The sequence below is a fragment of the Drosophila arizonae genome, chromosome X (assembly GCF_054131065.1).
Source record: "Drosophila arizonae isolate 15081-1271.41 chromosome X, UAZ_ARI_1.0, whole genome shotgun sequence".
NCBI classification, from domain to species: Eukaryota; Metazoa; Arthropoda; class Insecta; order Diptera; family Drosophilidae; genus Drosophila; species Drosophila arizonae.
Window position 1 is genome coordinate 35,206,083 of NC_142927.1, and position 22,119 is coordinate 35,228,201.

General features: G+C 36.1%; 1 protein-coding gene and 1 long non-coding RNA gene across 13 annotated transcripts in view; one reads left to right on the forward strand and one right to left on the reverse strand.

The window, feature by feature from the left end:
- Positions 1-1,795: 1,795 nt before the first annotated feature.
- Positions 1,796-4,351, reverse strand: LOC149268269 (uncharacterized). Its single transcript, XR_016271151.1, has 2 exons — positions 2,270-4,351; positions 1,796-2,212 (listed from the first exon to the last, which is right to left on the reverse strand). It is a non-coding gene; the product is annotated as an uncharacterized LOC149268269 (long non-coding RNA).
- Positions 4,345-22,119, forward strand: part of LOC108620656 (leucine-rich repeat flightless-interacting protein 2) — a 110,997-nt gene continuing 93,222 nt past the window's right edge. For 3 of the 12 annotated variants that reach the window (XM_089474783.1, XM_089474782.1, XM_089474784.1), the window contains exon 1: positions 4,371-4,771. The gene's annotated coding sequence lies outside the window, so the exon portion shown is untranslated. Of the gene's footprint in view, positions 4,772-22,119 lie in introns of all 12 variants that reach the window. The other 9 variants (XM_089474778.1, XM_089474779.1, XM_089474775.1 and 6 more) reach the window with 7 other exon arrangements.

Consider the following 22,119-nt stretch of genomic DNA (forward strand, 5'->3'; position numbering starts at 1 on the left):
TATATGAAGCACGGCTATGCGCTATTTTTCCTACTCTCTCTCTCTCACTCTATCTCTCTCTCTCTATGGCCTCTCAAATAGCAGCAGGGCACAGAAATTGAATATTGTTCGCGACGATCCCAGCTCTTTCCTCTTGAGTGAAGGGTATACCGAAATCATAAAAGCATTTGTCACGCTCATGCAAGCAACATGTAAGCGTTTCGATGGTTATTCGTGGGAAGGGTATGAAAGCGTTGATACGCATAAAGAATATGATTTCGCGACGGGCAAGTACACACACACTTGTAGTCCCTTGCTACATGTATGAGCATTTGTGACCTGCGTGCGTTACTCTTGCTGCTTGTAGCAATTTTAAAGCCCAGCATTTGCATTTGGTCGGTCTTACGGACTGTCATAACCACTTTAAACAGATGTACTATGTATGAACATACATACATATGTACATAAGTACATTTATATATTATTATTGCTAATCATGTTTATAAATGTGTTTATATCCGTAAATAATTATATATAATTAAAATTATTTTATACACATTTTTAACCGAAAAAATTATCGTAAAACACTACTAACTTTATTAAATGCTATGCAATATGAAATGAAATACATATGTCATATTACACTCAAGCTTTACTCATTATTGTCAAAAATTTCTAATTAAGACCAACGGTAAATTTTGGGCTTTACAATTTGCACAGGCTGTTGTGCACAGAAAGAATACAATTTCGCGACGAGCAATAAAGTTAGTAGTGTTTTACGATAATTTTTTCGGTTAAAAATGTGTATAAAATAATTTTAATTATATATAATTATTTACGGATATAAACACATTTATAAACATGATTAGCAATAATAATATATAAATGTACTTATGTACATATGTATGTATGTTCATACATAGTACATCTGTTTAAAGTGGTTATGACAGTCCGTAAGACCGACCAAATGCAAATGCTGGGCTTTAAAATTGCTACAAGCAGCAAGAGTAACGCACGCAGGTCACAAATGCTCATACATGTAGCAAGGGACTACAAGTGTGTGTGTACTTGCCCGTCGCGAAATCATATTCTTTATGCGTATCAACGCTTTCATACCCTTCCCACGAATAACCATCGAAACGCTTACATGTTGCTTGCATGAGCGTGACAAATGCTTTTATGATTTCGGTATACCCTTCACTCAAGAGGAAAGAGCTGGGATCGTCGCGAACAATATTCAATTTCTGTGCCCTGCTGCTATTTGAGAGGCCATAGAGAGAGAGAGATAGAGTGAGAGAGAGAGAGAGTAGGAAAAATAGCGCATAGCCGTGCTTCATATAAGAATGGCACCATTTCGTTTGAGCGCTTGCAGCACACTGATTTTGTCGTGCAATATTTTCACTGCTTGAGCCTCAAGAGACTGAGCCGAGCAAATACGAAGTTGTGTAGTCTCCTCAGCGCATTTTTTCGTCGGTGAAAAAATTTGTTCTAGATGTCTAGTCTATGTGTTCTCTGGTTAGTGGTTCAGGGTAGTATCACCAGTGCTGCCAACTTTTTACCAGAAAAAAGGCTGGTTTTAGATGGAAGAAACGGAAAAAAAAGCTGAAAAATTTTAATTTTTTTTTTTTCATGTTTTTTGTTTTTTTTAATTTACAAGATTTTTAGCATGCTGTCTAATTCTTCGCGACTAGCATCGGTTTCAGAATCGTACGACCTGTTAGTACCTATCATGCGAAGGAACTTTGTATTCATAGCAGCATTTGCCCAGTCTTCGCAAACCATATCTGTGTGTTATATTAAATAAAAAAGTAATATATAAATCGGTATCATCTTTTCACTCTTAATAAAATATTATCTTATGCTAAAAATACTGTTTATTGTTCTTAGGCTCATTGAGTTCCTTAACTTGGACTTTACAAAGTTAAGCTGGCTATTTAGCGTTCCACCTCCGCGTTGGACCATGGTAAAAATAAACATTTGCAGGGCAACAGCTGCCAAGTCAAGGAATCTGCTGTTGCCGCCAGAATCCTTGTACTTAGAGACTTCATTCCAAAATTTGGAGTTGTCATTGACGTTTTACCACTTAACTAGATTAATATCATAGTACTGCCGCTAAATGTCGGCTATTCTGTCTACTTGGAGGTGTTCTAATAATTCTGAGATTCCTTTTTTTTTTAGTGGACAGAATTTTGTCAACGGAAAAAACGTCAATGTTTTTAAATTGTCGGGGAGCCTGCAGATGAAATGAAATTATTTAACGGTCGGTAGAAGAATCTGACAAATTGGTTACCTCTGCTTTAGCTGCTTTATGAGTTCAATCACAAAATAAGAGCAGCGAGCACGAATTTCTTGTTCGATATCGTAGTCTTACAATAACTGCAATAGACCCTTGTGTCGCTCGTGTCATCCCTGAGAAGCCACTTCTTGAATTCTTCGCTCTTTATCCAAGCATCACGGCACTTTTGCTTATATTCCTCTGGCATGGCGAAATTTGTAGCCAAAAAAAATCCCACTTATTGTGATCACAGTTTGTGTAAAGTAGTGGTGGTGATATTGGCGAATATCGATATAAACGTATGATAAAGCTGCCACTCTTTGACACATTTGGTATATTTTTAACAAACTTCTTCACAGGTTTATCGAAAATGGAAGATTTTAATACCAAACTTTTTTTACAAGTGGCAACCGCGCTGCTACATTTTTTTATTGGTGGCAGTATTAAAAAAAAGCGAAAAAAACCTAATTCATTTTTAAAAAATTCCCAAATATTTCCCGCAATTGGTCTTCGGAAACAGCCAGATTTGACGGGAAAAAAGCTAAATTGGCAGCAGTGGTGCTGCGACTGTTGTCACGAAATGCACGCATTACCAAATGAAGCACGGCTATGCGCTCTTTTTCTCTTACTCACTCTCTCCCTCTCTTTATGCTCTCTCTCTCTATGGTCTCTCGAATAGCAGCAGCGCACAAAAATTGAAAATTGTTCGCGACGATCTCAGCTCGTTCCTTATGGGTGAAGGGTATACCGAAATTTGTTCGCCACGTTCATACAAAATGATAGCGTTTTCATGATTTTTTCTAAGAAGGGTATGAAATCGTTGGTGCTCATACAAATATGATTTTGCGACGAGCATGCACACACACACTCTCCCTTGCTACATATACTATGAGCATTTGTATACCTGTGTGCGAAGCTCTTGCCACCTGTAGCAATTTTACAGTTCAGCATTTGCATTTGGTCGATCTTGTGAAGTGCTCACATATGTATGTTTGTATGTATGTATATATACATTTGTATATATACATATGTATGTATATATACATTTGATTGTGTGTACGCATGGGATGTGCTGCTCACAATTATGGGATATCACTTGTAGAAGCATTTGTATGCCTATGTGCCTTTACATGTGCGTGTGTGTATGTGTTTGTATGTATGCATGGGAGATGAACATTGGCGTGTGCCTCCCTCAACTTAGATTTATGTGAACGATTTTGGGTTTTAATTGAAGAGGCGCTTTTATTTATATACAATTTGCTCAGGCAGCAAGAGTTACGCACACAGGCCACAAATGCTCACACATGTTTCCAGAGACTGCAAGTGTGTGTGTTCTTGCCCGTCGCGAAATCATATTCTTTACCATAACCATAAAACGCTTACATTTTCTTTGCATGAGCGTGACAAACGCTTTTATGATTTCGGTATACCCTTCACTCAAGAGGAAAGAGCTGGGATCGTCGCGAACAATTTGCAATTTTTGTGCTCTGCTGCTATTTGAGAGACCATAGAGAGAGATAGAGTGAGAGGGAGTAGGACAAAGTAGCACATAGCCGTGCTTCATATAAGAATAGCACCATTTCGTTTGAGCGCTTGCAGCACACTGATTTTGTCGTGCAATATTTTCACTGCTTGAGCCTCAAGAGACTGACCGAGCAAATACGAAGCTGTGTAGTCTCCTCAGCGCATTTTTCCGGTGTTGAAAAAGTTTGTTCTACATGTCTAGTCTATGTGTTCTCTGGTTAGTGATCATATCCTAGTTTAGTTAGTTCCATATTATTACCGCTTGGTTCGTTCATTTAGTTTTCAATTCAACTACAATGAAGAAATTCATACGAATTATCCCTACAAAATACGAAAATTTTCTCAATAAATGAAAAAGGGAAATTAAAGCAAATTATTTAAGAAATCGAGAATTCCCGTTGCCCACTGTTTTTGAATTTTTCCCGCAGTCGACTTTTCTAAAAACCAGATTTGACGGGTAAAAGCAGATTTTTTCTCTCAGATATGTTTCATTCCTCTTCATTAAAAATCAACGCTATCTATACGAAGCAGCATTGAAATATAAACTTATGCTGAGTATGTACGATCGTGACAGTAGATAGGTCGGGTACGCGATGTTACGATGATTGAGCAATTTATTTCTTTCCCATGTACTAAAAAATTTTTTTAATCCATTTTACAAATGAGTAAAATAAGGGTGTAAGCTTATCGTAAAGAAATACTAAGTTCATTCATTGAGTTCTGTGAATATTTAATTAAATCTAAATATGTATGTAAAGTATGCGTGATGCTGCAGTTGCTCAAAGCCTATTTGATTCAGCACCATAAAAAATTAAGTGCAAGATGATAGTCCAATGTTTTAAGTTAAGTTTTTGTTCTTCACTAGATTCATCCGCTACCGCGGTATTAAAACTTACTTGTAATAAACTTATCAATAATTAGTATTTGATAGTGGGTTCAACGAAAAATCGGACAAGACTTACATATTTAGTTCAATGGGTTGTTTCCTAAGCAGTAAGTTACTCAAGTGTGTTAAGTTTTCATATTTATACTCGTTTACGAAAATGAAATGAAATTTAGAGCACATACTCATGAATATCAATTTATTAAGTGTTAAGATTTTTCCGATCCGACCGCTAGGGGCGTGGCCAATCCTAAAATGCATATTAGTTGAACTAGTAAACTGAAATTTGTAATGTATAGTGGTGAGCAAGTATGGATACATGTTGGCCAAGTCGACGTTAAAACGCATGAATCGGTCTGAATTGGATCGGATTTAGATTTACTTGTTATACCGTGGCGAACAAAATTGTTGGTACAGCAAGCTTTTTAAACTTTATAGCAATTTTTAAAATCTTTTTAAACGTTATTTTAATAAAATAACAAATTGCCTAAATAGAATAGGCTATTTATTATTTTTTCAGATCGTAATTATAACAATAATATACGTGCACTCCCAAGTCTCAAGTATTTGAAATACGTTGGTTAGGGGTGGATATAGGGGTGGGGGGTAAATTTTAACAAAACTCGACATTGTATAAAATGTATATAAATATACATTCAAACTGTAAAACCGCACTGTAAATACGCACATTAAAAAAAAAAAATTTAAGTCTCTAGCTCTTATATCTTCTGAAATCGACGCGTTCATACATACGGACAGACAGACAGGGCCAAATCAACTCAGCTCGTCGCCCTGATCAAGAATATATACAGTGGCTCACAGCTTATTTGACCCAACGTAAAATAAAAATTTCATCTGCTCATTACTTTTTACCCAATAGAAATTTTTGAAAAATTCAAACGTGGAATTGTTATTTCAATATTAAATTAATGGAAAGCATAACTTTTTTATTGATATTTAAAAAAACACAGTAAGAAAATAACAAAAACTAAAAAAAGTCATAAAATCAATGTCACAGCTTATTTGACCCATTAGTTAATTTTAACAGTAACTTAAAAATGATGGGTAGTTTTTTTACACTTACTATTTTGCATAGCCCCCTTATTGATCTAATACTGCCTGAAGCCTTCCAGGCATTGAAGCCACCAATTTTTTGGTTGTTTCGGACAGGATTTTCCCCCATTCCTCGACTAATGTCGTTTTTAAATCTTTTTTGTTGAAAATATTTTGAGACCTGATACTAGTGTCTAAAATGAACCACAAATTTGTATTACATTACATTTACATTAAGATCGGGGACTGTGCTAAAGGTTTGAGGTTATGCGGCCAGTTCCATACCCACCAAGACTGGACGACAACCGATGTGTGCTTTGGGTCGTTCTCCTGATAAAATGTAAAGTCCTCTTTCAGGGCAAGATATTCAGCACTTTGCATAAGATTTTGTGTTAAAATGCTTAAGTACATAATCTTATCCATGGTGCTTTCAATAAAAGCTAGTTTTCCAACTCCAGAGACAGACATACAGGCCCAAACCCTCACAGACCTTCCATCATGCTTTACTGTGGGTTTCAGGTGCTTCTCTTGCAGCTCGGTATTCGCTTGTCGCAAGACGTAGGGCCTCCCATCCAAACCAAATATGTTAAACTTGGACTCGTCAGCGAAAATGGCTTTGTTCCAGTAGCTGGTGTCCTTGTTTATGTACTCTTTAGCGAGTAGGAGCCGGCTTTCCTTATTTTTCTTACTAATGAAAGGCTTCTTGCGAGCAATTCTACCATGTAAATCATGGTCTCGGAGTATACGACGAATCGTTTCTGCACCACACGACTTCCCCAGCTCTTGCTCCATCTGACTAGCCAGTTTTGGAGCGGATAACTTGGGGTTTTCCTTCATTTGGCGCACAATGTATCGCTCATCGGTGTCATTGAAAATTTTGTTGGCAGCCGTTCTACCCCTATTAACCACTCTGTTTTCAAAAACAAATAGGTTTATTATGTTTTTTACTGTAGATTCGGGTAAATTAACGAACTCTGCAATTTTTCGCCGCAAAATTCCATTTAAAAAGTGGTGTAGCACCAATTCCCGCTGCTGTATTGTTGTGCGCTTTCCCATTTTTGCAAACACGTGTTTCCTTAACAAAATCTCACTTTGAATGGTAAAAATACTTCAGCTTCACATTGCGAATTCAATAATCAAACCAAAAACTGAAATAGTACCTTTAATTTCCATTTTACGCGAATATACATACCTGTTCTTAAAAAAGTGTGGGTCAAATAAGCTGTGACATTGATTTTATGACTTTTTTTTAGTTTTTGTTATTTTCTTACTGTGTTTTTTTAAATATCAATAAAAAAGTTATGCTTTCCATTAATTTAATATTGAAATAACAATTCCACGTTTGAATTTTTCAAAAATTTCTATTGGGTAAAAAGTAATGAGCAGATGAAATTTTTATTTTACGTTGGGTCAAATAAGCTATGAGCCACTGTATACTTTACATATATACTTTATGGGGTCTGCCACGACTCTTTCTGCCTGTTACATACATTTCAACAAAAACATTATATCCTGATTTCCCATTGAAAATGGGTTCAGGGTATAAAAACCTAAAAAATATAGAAAAAATGGGTAAAACCTATAATTAATATTTGGTGTGTAACGCTTTAGTTTTAATAACGGCTGATAAGAGGTTCGGCATCGAAAAAAATGTTTTTGAGTAACATCTTCCCTAATTTTCTGCCATTCTTTAAGAAGAGTTTGTTTTCGGTTGGTTTTGTTCTGGTTTTGCACGTTTTCAGATGCGCCTATCCATTATTCCCACAAGTGTTCAATTTGGAGATTGTCATGTTGAAATGCGAACGAGCTTGGTAGTCGTAGTTTTTCGGCATTTTTTAAAGGCTATCTTTCAAAATATTTAGATATAAATGTATGTCCATTATACAGTCTACAAATACCAACTCGCCCACACCTGAAGCAGACATGCAACCCCAGATCATTACCCCACAACCACCATGCTTAACTCTTGGGTAATATTGTTTTTGTCAAAATTCAGTATTCTGCTTTCTCCAAACAGTTTGGCGCTCATCCGATCATAATATATTGAATTTGATCAGATGACTTGCTAACATAATTCTCAGCGTAGTCCAAATATGACTTTTTATAACCATCTTTGATGCACTGTTTTCGTCTATCCATACGCGCTTTGTCTTTGGCCTCGTGCAGTACTCTGCGTATCGTAATCGGGTGCACATCATTCTCTATTTCATTTTTAACCCTAGCAGCAATCTGTGTTGATGTTGTTTTGGGATTTGCATATTTCTAACGATTTTCATGCAAATTGTTTACTTTTTAGGGCTCTTCTGTCACTTTCGCGGGATATGTCAATACGACATTTTTGCTGCAGATTCCTACCAAGCATTCTGGTCGACATTGTTGTGTTCCCATTAACATTAAGTTTCCTGGCCAGAATAATCTCTGACCTATCTATTAACGCCTGAGGTCGTCCAGTTGAACGCTTTGACTCCAGTGTTTCATTGTTCTCTGCGCGGCTAAAAAATATTATAAACGGTCCTCTTATAAACATTTCTGCAATCTCCGAGACCGATTTGCCTATGGAGTGGTAATAAGAAACCAATTGGATCATGTCAAATTACAATAGATTTACTGGCATTTCTAAAGTATCCAAAGTTTGTCAAGATTTAATCGATTCTTACAAAATATGACGAAATTCTTCAGAGCATAGTATAAGCCACAGCTGTTCACATTAAAAAAGCTAAAAACAACGGTAAAGTGAATTTAGCAATAATAAGAAATAAAAACAAGTAAGAAGACTCTAGTCAAGACTGCTCGACTACGAGATACCCTGAACCCTCCAATCTGATATTCTAATTACTGTGCACTTCTTTTCAGCACACATACATACACACGCACATTAGAACCGGCTCTGCTAACTGTGCAATAAGCAGCGACTGCGCTTGGGCTGCGCTGCAGTGTGAGCAACATTATAAGAATTTATTTGTTGAATAATTTAATTTCTAGACGTACAATCTTAATGAAACTTTCAGAACATAATCATAATGTATGTACATTCCAAAGCACAAGTCTCTAGTATTTGAAATACGCTTTTTACAAAGGTGAGGATGAGGAGTGGAAATAGGAGTGGGGGTAAATTTTAACAAAAATCGAAATTGTATAAAATATAAATAAGTCTACATTTAAAATTTAGAAGCTCTAGCTCTAAAGGTGTAGAAGATATAATTAAATAACTAGTTTTCGATAAGGTTTTTAATCGATAATAAAATATCGAGAGTAGTTATCGATATTTAGAGAAAAACTTGATATGCGCGTGATATACACGGACCTAGGAAAAAAAGTTTCAAGTCTCTAGCTCTTATATCTTCTGAAATCGACGCGTTCATACATACGGACGGACGTTCGGAAAGACAAACAGACGGACAGGGACAAATCGACTTAGCTCGTCGCCCTGATCAAGAATATATATACTTTGTGGGGTCTGCCACGCCTCCTTCTGCCTGTTACATACTTTTAACAAAACCATTATACACTGATTTCCCATTTTCAATGGGTTCAGGGTATACAAATTTGGTCATCCGATTACCGCCCCCTTCAATTTATTTCAGTTAATGACAAAAATTAACACCTTTGTATAAAGCTTTTATTATTATGCTCATTCAAGCGAAATGAGTATATTAGTTTTGTGCAATGTCCGTCCGTCTCTCCGTATGAACGCAATCTATTTCGTCGCTATTGAAGCGAGACTTGAAATTTTGAACACATACACATGTATATATCCGATTTAAAAAGTGTTAAAACTTTCCCGATCCGCCCACTAGAGGCGTGGCAAATCGGAAAATGCGTTTCCCGATATACCAGAAAATAATGTTGATTGAAGAGCTATGTAGATCCGCGTCAACCACCCAAGATCACGAGTATGGCGGATAGGATAGGTGAAAAACTTAATTATCTACGCCTACTAGGGGCGTGGCAAATCGGATCTGAAGATATTGTGATTTTTCGAATTCTGCTATATTTTAGGCACTATTGATGCTAGAGACCTGAAATTTGGTATATATACGCGGTAGATATATGTCCGCCCATAGGGGTCGTGGCAAACCGCAAAAGATTATATCTCCTACAGTTTAAGAGCTAGAAGCTTCAAATTTGGATAGTTGAGTTACTGGTAGTCTCCTCTATCGATGCCCCAAAAATAATTTTTAAGCCTCTTTAGGGGCGTGGCAAATAGAGAATTACCCTGTAATTTTCACATTTTTCGAGCGTAAGAATTCAAATTTTTTATTTAGGTTACTGGTTGCTCTTTCTAAGAACTGGCCAAAAATGAGGAGCCTACGGCCACTAGGGGCGTGGCAATTTACAAAAAAAGAGTTTTCCGCGGGATTTGATCTCGCACCCAAGCCAAATAGCATGTTTGTCAAAATAACTAAAATAAAGATCACCAGCGCTTCTGCCTACAGCACCACTGAGTCGTTTCGAACCGCAGTAGTTAAAGCGAAATAACATTATTGTTATGACGGCATATAACAAAGAAAAGCCAGTGTACCGGCTGGAAATTCAAAAACAATGCAAAGACAAATCAATCGATACTGATGTTCTTAGAATATGCTAGAGTACGCATTTATGTGTACATACATACATACAGATACAGCTATACGCATGTATAAGACTGGAATGCTTGATGCTATGCGTGCAAACCTATACATACATACATATGTGTATGTATATGTATATGCGTATATGTATTTGAGCGCTATTTAAGAAGGAACAAATTTAAACATAAAATTATTCCTATAAGAAAAAGGAAAGTGTTAAGTTCCATTCATTCAAGCTCGCATCTTCCCAATAAAATATCTATTTTATAAAAAACAAAATATGTACATATGTACGACGCATGTTATGTTAGAATAGGTAGGGGAAGTTTGAAACCACTTCGATGATATATATATATATATATATATATATATATATATATATATATATATATATATATATATATATCATCGAAGTGGTTTCAAACTTCCCCTACCTATTCTAACATAACATGCGTCGCCTTTATCACCCGCGCTGCTGCTTTGCTTGATCAGCCAATCAGCCAATCAGCCAATTAAACAAAATAAATTAATAACAAAGCGTCATCTGAAAACTACAGTAACGGCTAGAAAATCTAGAAATCAGTCGAAATTTTAAAAATATTATAAAAGGCGCGCTTCTGTCTGTACGCATAGAATACACGAAATACAATTAAAATTGTATAAATTATATATGTAATTTGAAGATCCTAGCTGCAATGATGCAATGATGATAGCAATAGCTATCGATGATTTTCCAAATTTAATGGGATCATGCCCTGTTTTTTGTTGCTATATAATCTGGTTGACAGCGTTTGGGCAGTGAATGAGTATTCTGCAATCGGTATCGCCCGACTGCAACATTCTTACTTGTTTTTATACCCTGAACCCATTTTCAAAGGGAAATCAGGGTATAATGGTTTTGTTGAAATGTATGTAACAGGCAGAAGGAGCCGTGGCAGACCCCACAAAGTATATATATTCTTGATCAGGGCGACGAGCTGAGTCGATTTGGCCCTGTCCGTCTGTCTGTCCGTATGTTTGAACGCGTCGATTTCCGAAGATATAAGAGCTAGAAACTTCAATTTTATTTAAAATGACCGTATATACAGCGCGGACGTCAAGTTTGCTTTTAAAATTCGATAAATCATCCTGTTATGTTTTTATCGAGTAAAAACATTCAAGTTCAAGTCAGATGTCATAAATGAGTTTTGTATTTAATTTATATTTTTAAATACACCGAAATTGAAATTTTAACCATACTAAATGGGCATTTTTATTTGTTGGGTTCTGGGTAGTATGTAGTCGAGCACTCTCGACTAGAGTTTTCTTACTTGCTAAGTAATATAAGTAGTGGGTAGTGCCGCCTTTGTTTGAAATTACTTCAAAAATTCGATTAGAAATGGAATTATAAAATTGTTCAATATAATTCCAGGACATAGTTGACCAAGCGTATTCAATATCGATTAACTCTGTCTTTGTACAATACTGCTTTCCAGACTCACAATTTCCTGATCACCCCTCCCCCGACGTTTTCAATGATATTAAGGTCGAGTGAGTCTGGTGGCCACTCCATGAGATCAATTTTTTGGCCCTGAATCCAGGACTTTAGGGATGGAAAATCTAATGCTGGTTTTCAGGCAGGTAAAAGAAATGCGGAACAGCAGTTTTAAACACGGTGTTATAGTCCTATGCGTTCATGCGAGATGTCAAAAATTGAAGCTTGCAAGTGCTGTAGTAAGATATTGCTACCTACACCAATGCCGCACCACCCCCCCGCCGCAGCGGCTTGGCAACCGTTCCAAATAATGTTCTTCTATGAGTAGGTCATGGATATAATAATTATAGCCATCAGTTCCTTCTAAATTCCTTTTTTCTCATCAGAAAAGACAACATGCTGCCATTCGGTAGACCACGTCATTTTCGGCCGGGCAAAATTAATGCGTATTGCTTTTCTCAGCATATCGACTGCTGTCTTTTTTTTATTTCTGTCTCTTTAGGTAATTAACTTTCTTATTTACTCTTTGGACCGCTGATAAGTTCGTCTTAACACTGATTCTACCCCTAATCTTCGTGGTCGATTCGTGGGATTTCGAAGCTTCCCGAACTAATGCTCTTCTATTTTCTTGTGAAATCACTTGATTATTGCCGCCTATTTAGGTTTTTTCTTAGTTTTGCCAATTGGTTTTCTGTTTTTTCCTGTCTTTGCAATTTTATGGTAGCATAGTATGCCTAAATCATTCATTTTTTAACCAAAGATAAAACTGTTTCTTTACCCATACTATAAATATATTGAGTACTTTGACCTTCACAAGAAAGTGGTGAGTGTAATTGCCAAAATATGCAAGATAACTGCAATTGCATTTGGGGGCGCTAATCTGATAACACTAATAAGTGCACGCATTGTTTGCTAAAATAAAGAATAGAAAATAAAACATAAGACAAGATATGCGAGACATCTTATATGATGATAATAAAACCTGAACAACAACTAAGAAGTTTCGTGCAAGAGAAAAAAGTAAAAGAATGATAAACAAGTAAGAAAACTCTAGTCGAGAGTGCTCGACTAGATACTACCCTGAACCCAACAATTAGAAATGCCCATTTAGTATGGCTGAAATTTCGATTTCGATGTATTTAAAAATATAAATAAAATACCAAACTCATTTAATGAAATATAAAAATATTTTGAAACAATTAAAAAAGTTATCATCAGTTGCACCCCGATCGGGATTCGAACCGCGACTTCTCGATCGAGCGTCATGCAGCTAACACACTAGGCCACCCCACTCCTGCTAGTGGCGCTGGCAAAACTCAAATAGATTCACTGCTGCAGCGCCATCTACCAAAACTAAACGAAACTAACTGCTGATGTGATTCTAAGAATCTGCTAGAATAACCAAACTATTAAAAACGCACATAAAGTATAGTTAAAATTTCAATTTCGGTGTATTTAAAAATATAAATTAAATAGAAAATTCATTTATGAAAATATAAAAACATTTTGAAACAATTAAAAAAAAATTAACATCAGCTGCATCGACCGGGATTCGAACCGCGACTTCTCGATCGGGCGTCGTGCAGCTAACACACTAGGCCACCGCACTCCTGCTAGTGGCGCTGGCAAAACTCAAATAGATTCACTGCTGTTGCGCCATCTACCAAAACTAAACGAAACTAACAGCTAATGTGATTCAACGAATGTTTCTGTTGTAGCTGCTGCACGTGCTTTGTTAATTGGCCAAATATTTGATTATTTTTTATTAATTTTTGACTGAACGGAATTTAATGAAACTTTCAGCATATGATCTACATATTATATTGAATATTTGAGAAATTTAAAAAAAAAGAAAAATCATTCACAATTAGCTATAGTGGCATCTGATTTGAACTTGAATGTTTTTACTCGATAAAAACATAACGGGATGATTTATCGAATTTTAAAAGCAAACTCGACGTCCGCGCTGTATATACGGTCATTTAAAAAAAAATCAAGTCTCTAGCTCTTATATCTTCGGAAATCGACGCGTTCAAACATACGGACAGACGGACAGACGGACGGACGGACAGACGGACAGACGGACAGACGGACAGACAGACAGACGGACAGGGCCAAATCGACTCAGCTCGTCGCCCTGATCAAGAATATATATACTTTGTGGGGTCTGCCACGCCTCCTTCTGCCTGTTACATACATTTCAACAAAACCATTATACCCAGATTTCCCATTTTCAATGGGTTCAGGGTATAAAAATAGAAGATGACGCGCAGTGTATATTCTTCTCCATCTCGTAGTCGGGCAGTCTCGACTAGAGCTTTCTTACTTGTTTTTATTTTAAGGAACAAAAATATAATTTTTTGTTTATATCCACTTTTGCATGTTTTTTTACTATTTACGATATTTAATATTTTTTCAAAGACCTTAAGTTTTAATCACACTTGCAATGTGCTTAGGCATACTTTCCACCAATTTTTCAAAAGGGGCATGCGGAATTTCGTTCCACTTTATCTAGACCCTACAGAAAATCTCTCCACCCCATTTGGTGGTATATCCAAATTTGAGAGCCCTTTTTTAACCAAAGCCCATAAATTGTTAATGCGGTTGAGGTCTGGACTTTGTTTAGGATACTCCATTAACAAAAATTTTAAAATGTCGAGCCAATTCTAGACGATTTTCGCTTTGTGCTTGGGGTCATTGTCCTTCTGAAACACGATACAATTGTGTAGATGGGTCTTCAAAATATACAGATAGTCGTCCTTCTTCATAATTTTATCGATCATAACCAGCCGATGGTCCACCATGTTTTTTGCTTTGATTTGATTGATATTTAAATATATTTTTAACAACTTTTAATCATGGCATCATTTCTTCAATCACCGCAAGCCGTATCTATGAAGTTTTATAATATACATATATGCTTTATCTGACGGTTGAAATTGAGTTTAGTTATCCTAGTTTAGTTAGTTTCATATAATTACCGCTTGGTTCGTTCATTGAAAATTGAATTACTGAACTATTTGGTTTTAATACGAATTATCCCTACAAAATATACGCTCAATAAATAAAAAAAAAGCGGAACTAAGCAAATTATTCATTAAGCAAGTAAGAACGCTCCAGTCGAGACTGCTCGAATAGGAGATACCCTGAACCCTCCAAGCTGATATTCTACGCATACACACGCACCCACACGCACGTATATTACGCGCTCTGCTGACTGCGCAGTTAGCAGCGACTGCGCTTGGGCTGCGCTGCAGTGTAGGCAATATTATGAAAATTTATTAGTTGAATAATTTCTCTTGTGGTAAGACTATCTTTATGAAACTTTTCATATGGTTAAACTGTGTGTACATTACAAAGCACAAGTCTCTAGTACTTGAAATACGTTTTCTACAATTTGTGGGCGAAGGGGCGTGGTATCCAAAATCTGTAAATTAAAAAATCTTTGTATCCATTAACTATATATACAATGCAATTGAAGTTTTCAGGTCTAAAAATGTTCAAATTAGGCTGAAAAAACAAAATCAAATTTTCGATTATTCTCGATAAAAAGTTATCGAATGAGTTATCGAAAAATAAGATAAACTTGTACTGCCTATGGTATACACGAGTATGCATGCCCAATTTCTCTCTATCTCTTATATCTTCTGAGATCGTTTTCCTCATACGGACGGACGATGGAGCGAGCGGTCAAAAATACTTCTAGTGGAGATAAAAATCTAAAACTATTTTCGAAATTCAGTAAAAATATTACAATTAGAAAAAGCAGAAAAAAGCGCTGATATTCAACTCCTTCCCAAAATTATACCCCCCCACTCTAACTCAAGGCAATGGGGAAAAATAGCTCTAGTTGAAGTATGGATAGGAAAATAATGTTGTTTTATTTTAATAAATCAAAATCAAATTTTTTTTAAAATGTCCGTAATTACAGCGCGCATATCAAGTTTATCATTAAAATTCGATAACTCATCCCGATCTTTTTTTATCGATAAAAAACCTTATCGAAAACCAGTTATAAAATTATATCTTCTACACCTTTATTGCTAGAGTCTCCAAATTTTTAATGTATGCTTACATGCAATTTATACAATTTCGGTTTTTGTTAAAATTTACCCCCCACCCTTAAATTCACCCCCTCACCCTCACTTTTGTAAAAAGCGTATTTCAAATACTAGAGACTTGTGCTTTAGCAATTACATGCATATCCATGTTATAATTATAATCTGAAAGTTTCATGAAGATCGTACGTCCATAAAAAAAGTTATTAAACAATTAAGTTCTCATAGTAAGCGCACACTGCAGCCCATGCGTGTTTATGCGTGGGTGCTTGTGTGTGTATGTGTTTGTGTATGTGTGTGTGTATGTGTATGTGTGTGTGTATGCGTTTGTGTATGTATGCGTGTGTGTGTGTGTCTGTATGCGTGTGTGTGTATGTATGCCTGTGTGTGCGTACGTGCCTGTGTGTGTGTGTGTGTGCGTGTTTCTTGTGTAAGCTGAAAGACGCGAAAAATTATTGAAATATCTATTGCTCCAAGGGTTCAGGGGATCTCGTAGTCGAGCAGTCTCGACTAGAGCTTTCTTACTTGTTTTTATTTTAAGGAACAAAAATATAATTTTTTGTTTATATCCACTTTTGCATGTTTTTTTACTATTTACGATATTTAATATTTTTTCAAAGACCTTAAGTTTTAATCACACTTGCAATGTGCTTAGGCATACTTTCCACCAATTTTTCAAAAGGGGCATGCGGAATTTCGTTCCACTTTATCTAGACCCTACAGAAAATCTCTCCACCCCATTTGGTGGTATATCCAAATTTGAGAGCCCTTTTTTAACCAAAGCCCATAAATTGTTAATGCGGTTGAGGTCTGGACTTTGTTTAGGATACTCCATTAACAAAAATTTTAAAATGTCGAGCCAATTCTAGACGATTTTCGCTTTGTGCTTGGGGTCATTGTCCTTCTGAAACACGATACAATTGTGTAGATGGGTCTTCAAAATATACAGATAGTCGTCCTTCTTCATAATTTTATCGATCATAACCAGCCGATGGTCCACCATGTGAAACAGCCCCATATCATCATGCTATGCTTTATGGTCATTTTAACCTTTGACTATTAAAAGAGTTTGGTATCTTCTTCACTTAGAAGGGAAGAAAAACGATTGTCGCGAACAAATTTATTTATTCCTTTGCCTATAACTCACTCATTAACTTTTACGAGCTCTCCCATTTTCGATAATTATTGTTTTTTGACTTTTGTAAACAAAATAATAATTAAACGATAATTGTGCTAATTAACCCTGTTCAAAGTGACAATAAAAGACATGGATTAGTAAGTCCACACATGCGTGTTTATGCGTGCATGCCTACGTGTGTTGTGTAATCAGAAGGGCGCGAAGAATTATTGAAAAATAAATTCTCGAATTCTTCGGGTTCAGGGGATATCGAAGGGTAAAGGATGATGTCAGAGTGGCCGCGATAAGCGATGCGATGCTATAAGCGAGAATTATCATAGCGATTTGTAAAGCAATGCCATGTCAGAGTGAAATAGAGAAATATTGCTTGAATTGCCAAAAAGAATACACACCAGTGTTGCCAATTTTTGTTGAGCAAAAAAAGCTGTTTTAGTGGGAAGATACTTTAAAAAAGCCGAAATTTTGTGAAAAAAAAATCGGAAAAAAGCAGATGTTTTTTGCTTTGATTTGATTGATATTTAAATATATTTTTAACAACTTTTAATCATGGCATCATTTCTTCAATCACCGCAAGCCGTATCTATGAAGTTTTATAATATACATATATGCTTTATCTGACGGTTGAAATTGAGTTTAGTTATCCTAGTTTAGTTAGTTTCATATAATTACCGCTTGGTTCGTTCATTGAAAATTGAATTACTGAACTATTTGGTTTTAATTCAATTACAATGAAGAAAACTTCATTCTTCATACGAATTATCCCTACAAAATATACGCTCAATAAATAAAAAAAAAGCGGAACTAAGCAAATTATTCATTAAGCAAGTAAGAACGCTCCAGTCGAGACTGCTCGAATAGGAGATACCCTGAACCCTCCAAGCTGATATTCTACGCATACACACGCACCCACACGCACGTATATTACGCGCTCTGCTGACTGCGCAGTTAGCAGCGACTGCGCTTGGGCTGCGCTGCAGTGTAGGCAATATTATGAAAATTTATTAGTTGAATAATTTCTCTTGTGGTAAGACTATCTTTATGAAACTTTTCATATGGTTAAACTGTGTGTACATTACAAAGCACAAGTCTCTAGTACTTGAAATACGTTTTCTACAATTTGTGGGCGAAGGGGCGTGGTATCCAAAATCTGTAAATTAAAAAATCTTTGTATCCATTAACTATATATACAATGCAATTGAAGTTTTCAGGTCTAAAAATGTTCAAATTAGGCTGAAAAAACAAAATCAAATTTTCGATTATTCTCGATAAAAAGTTATCGAATGAGTTATCGAAAAATAAGATAAACTTGTACTGCCTATGGTATACACGAGTATGCATGCCCAATTTCTCTCTATCTCTTATATCTTCTGAGATCGTTTTCCTCATACGGACGGACGATGGAGCGAGCGGTCAAAAATACTTCTAGTGGAGATAAAAATCTAAAACTATTTTCGAAATTCAGTAAAAATATTACAATTAGAAAAAGCAGAAAAAAGCGCTGATATTCAACTCCTTCCCAAAATTATACCCCCCCACTCTAACTCAAGGCAATGGGGAAAAATAGCTCTAGTTGAAGTATGGATAGGAAAATAATGTTGTTTTATTTTAATAAATCAAAATCGAAATTTGCAAACAAAGTGGCCGTGGTTAAACCACTAAAAGCCTTTATAATAAAACTTATAAAAATAATATACCATAAAACAAATAAAAAATAGAAAAATAACACACTTAAATTGAAATCAAATACAGCTAAATATATCGAGTTAATCTTCTAATAAATCAATTACAGACTTTGATAATTTTGATTTTTGTTTGCGCGGTAACTCCCTCTGCTCTGTTATTGAGGGATCGGAACTTAAAAGCAAATTGGAAATAGAGTTTTGTAATACTCAGCAATTTTTTTTCGCAACTGTACGCTACACAAGTTTTAAGTTCAACTGGATCTGCAATATACCCATTGTCCTCAATATCATTTTGCAGAAAATTAAAAACCCTTTCCGCTTTTTCAGCATGAGTTCCCTGTTGCGCGCACCAAATATCAAAAATATGTAGCTGCAAAAGCTCGCAATGATAGAAACTAGAGGCCTGCACGAATACGTTTCAAACGCTAAACGAGACACCCGTGTCTTGGTGGTGCTTGGTTTCACACTGTTTCGTTTTGTTCAAAACTTGCATTGCTCACATACCGAACGTAATTTTGTAATCTTAGCCATTACATATTTTTTAACAAATATTTATATATATATTTTTTTCAAATTGAAGTTTAAAACCATAACTTCATTAATCATGGCACTGTTTGTGGCAATATTGCTTCTCTTTTCGGAAATTAATAACCGGGCCTGAGAGAAAGCCCTTACAGACGAAGCACTGCTGGCGGGAATGCATAAAATTTTACAGCTTACTTTAAAAAGTAGTGGATAATGTTCTTTATTCAAATTCCACCACTCTAAAACGTTAAATCCATCTGAGTAAAAAACTTTGAGAGACATGTATGTATGAAGTTCAGAGTTAATACATTCAGTTAAATTGTCACTATAAACTGGCATTTCGTGAATATATACTTCTTGCTCCTCTGTCATTTTTATACTCATTCACGAAAGTGAATCAGTATATTGGTTTTGTGCAATGTCCGTCTTGCTGTCCGTCCGTCTGTCCGTCTGTCCGTCTGTCCGTCCGTCCGTCTGTCCGTCTGTCCGTCTGTCCGTATGAACGCAATCTATTTCGGCGCTATTGAAGCTAGAGACTTGAAATTTGGAACACATACTCGTGTATATCTCCGATTTATAAAGTGTTAAAATTTTCCCGATCCGCCCACTAGGGGCGTGGCAAATCGGAAAATGCATTTTCCGATATACCAGAAATCATGTTTGTTGAAGAGCTAGAAAGCTGAAATTTGGTATGTAGGTCCGCGTTGACCACCCAAGATCACGAGCTATGGCGGATATATCTACGCCCATTGGGGGCATGGCAAATCGGATAAAACTGTATCTCCTAAAGTTATAAACCTAGAATGCTGAAATTTTGCACGTCAGCTAATGGTATGATTCTATAAAGTCTGAAGATAAATTATAAGTCTACGCCCGTTGGGGGCGTGGCAAATCGGACCTGAAGATATAGTGATTTTTTAAATTCTCCTATATTTTGGACACTATTGATGGCAGAGACCTCAAATTTTGTATATATACTCGGACTGATCACCCAAGACCAAAAAGTTTTGTCGGATATATGTCCGCCCACAGGGGGCGTGGCAAACCGCAAAAGTTTATATCTCCTAAAGTAAAATAGCTAGAAGCTTCAAATTTGGATAGTTGAGTTACTGGTAGCCTCCTCTATCGATTCCCCAAAAATAATTTTTACGCCTCTTTAGGGGCGTGGCATATCGAAAAATACCCTGTAATTTTCACATTTTTTTAGGGTAAGCATTCAAACTTTGCAGTTAGGGTAACGTTATCTCTTTCTAAAAACTGACCAAAAATGAGGTGTCTACGCCCAGTTGGGGCGTGGCAAATCGGAATAACCTGTATATTCTACAGTATTAGAACGAAACTTAACTACTAAATTGTTGATGGGATGTGAATGAGTATTCCGCAGTCGGTAACGCCCGACTGCAACGTTCTTACTTGTTAATATTGTTTGGTCAGAGTCACTTCCTAACCAATAGTTTGCCATTAATTCTTTACACTGTTCAACTATTCGTTCTTTTTCAGCGTTACTCAAACCAACCAATCTGTTTGTGGGGGGAAATAAAAACAAAGCAATTTTGTGATAGTCCGTAATTTAAGGATCCACAACGGTTTGAAGTAGGCTAGTTAAAGAAGATTTTAATTGGCTAGCTAAACCAGTATCGCTTGAGTCAACTTTAGTTTTTCTTTTTAAACAAGTAAGAAAGCTCTAGTCGAGACTGCTCGACTACGAGATCCCCTGAACCCTTAGAGCAATAGATATTTCAATAATTTTTCGCGTCTTTCAGCATACACAAGAAACACGCACACACACACGCACGTACGCACACACAGGCATACATACACACACACTCATACACACACACACACGCATACACACACACACGCATACACACACATACACAAACATACACAAACATTTACATACATATACACACACAAGCATAAACACGCATGGGCGGCAGTGAGCGCTTACTATGAGAACTTAATTGCTTAATAACTTTTTTTGTGGACGTACGATCTTCATGAACCTTTCAGATTATGATTATAACATGGATATGCATGTAATTGCCAAGCACAAGTCTCTATTATTTGAAATACGCTTTTTACAAAAGTGAGGGTGAGGGGGTGAATTGAAGGGTGGGGGGTAAATTTTAACAAAAACCGAAATGGTATAAATTGCATATAAACATACATTAAAAATTTGGAGACTCTAGCAATAAAGGTGTAGAAGATATAATTTTATAGCTGGTTTTCGATGAGGTTTTTTTATCGATAAAAAAAGATCGGGATGAGTTATCGATTTTTAATGATAAATATGCGCGCTGTAATTACGGACATTTAAAAAAAATTTGAAGTCTCTAGCTCTTATATCTTCTGAAATCGACGCGTTCATACATACGGACAGACGGACAGACAGACGGACAGACAGACGGACAGGGCCAAATCAACTCAGCTCGTCACCCTGATCAAGAATATATATACTTTGTGGGGTCTGCCACGCCTCCTTCTGCCTGTTACATACATTTCAACACAACCATTATACCCTGATTTCCCATTTTCAATGGGTTCAGGGTATAAAAATTTATGTATGGTATGACTGAATGTAGTGTCGAATAGTCTTCTCCTTCCAATGTTTTTGAAGTCCTTTCAAAATGTTCTAAAATTTTTACAATAGATTTAACATTGTCAATGCTTACCGAAAATTTTCATTTTTCTCTTTTAAAATTGTAGTGATTTTTTCGCAGTTTTGTGATAATGAAAAAAAAAGTGTAATACACTGTATTCCACCTAGTCTGACAAAAACTTTTGAGAGATACATTGAGTTGGGAATTTATCCCAGATTTTTAAAAATATTTTACTATCTTGTTACAATTGAGTAACAGGTCAGATAGTTTTAAAATATCTTTAAATGCTTTCTCCACATTATTTAATAGGTGATTTATGCAATGAATGTGACTGCCACTTTTAAATGCGTTAAT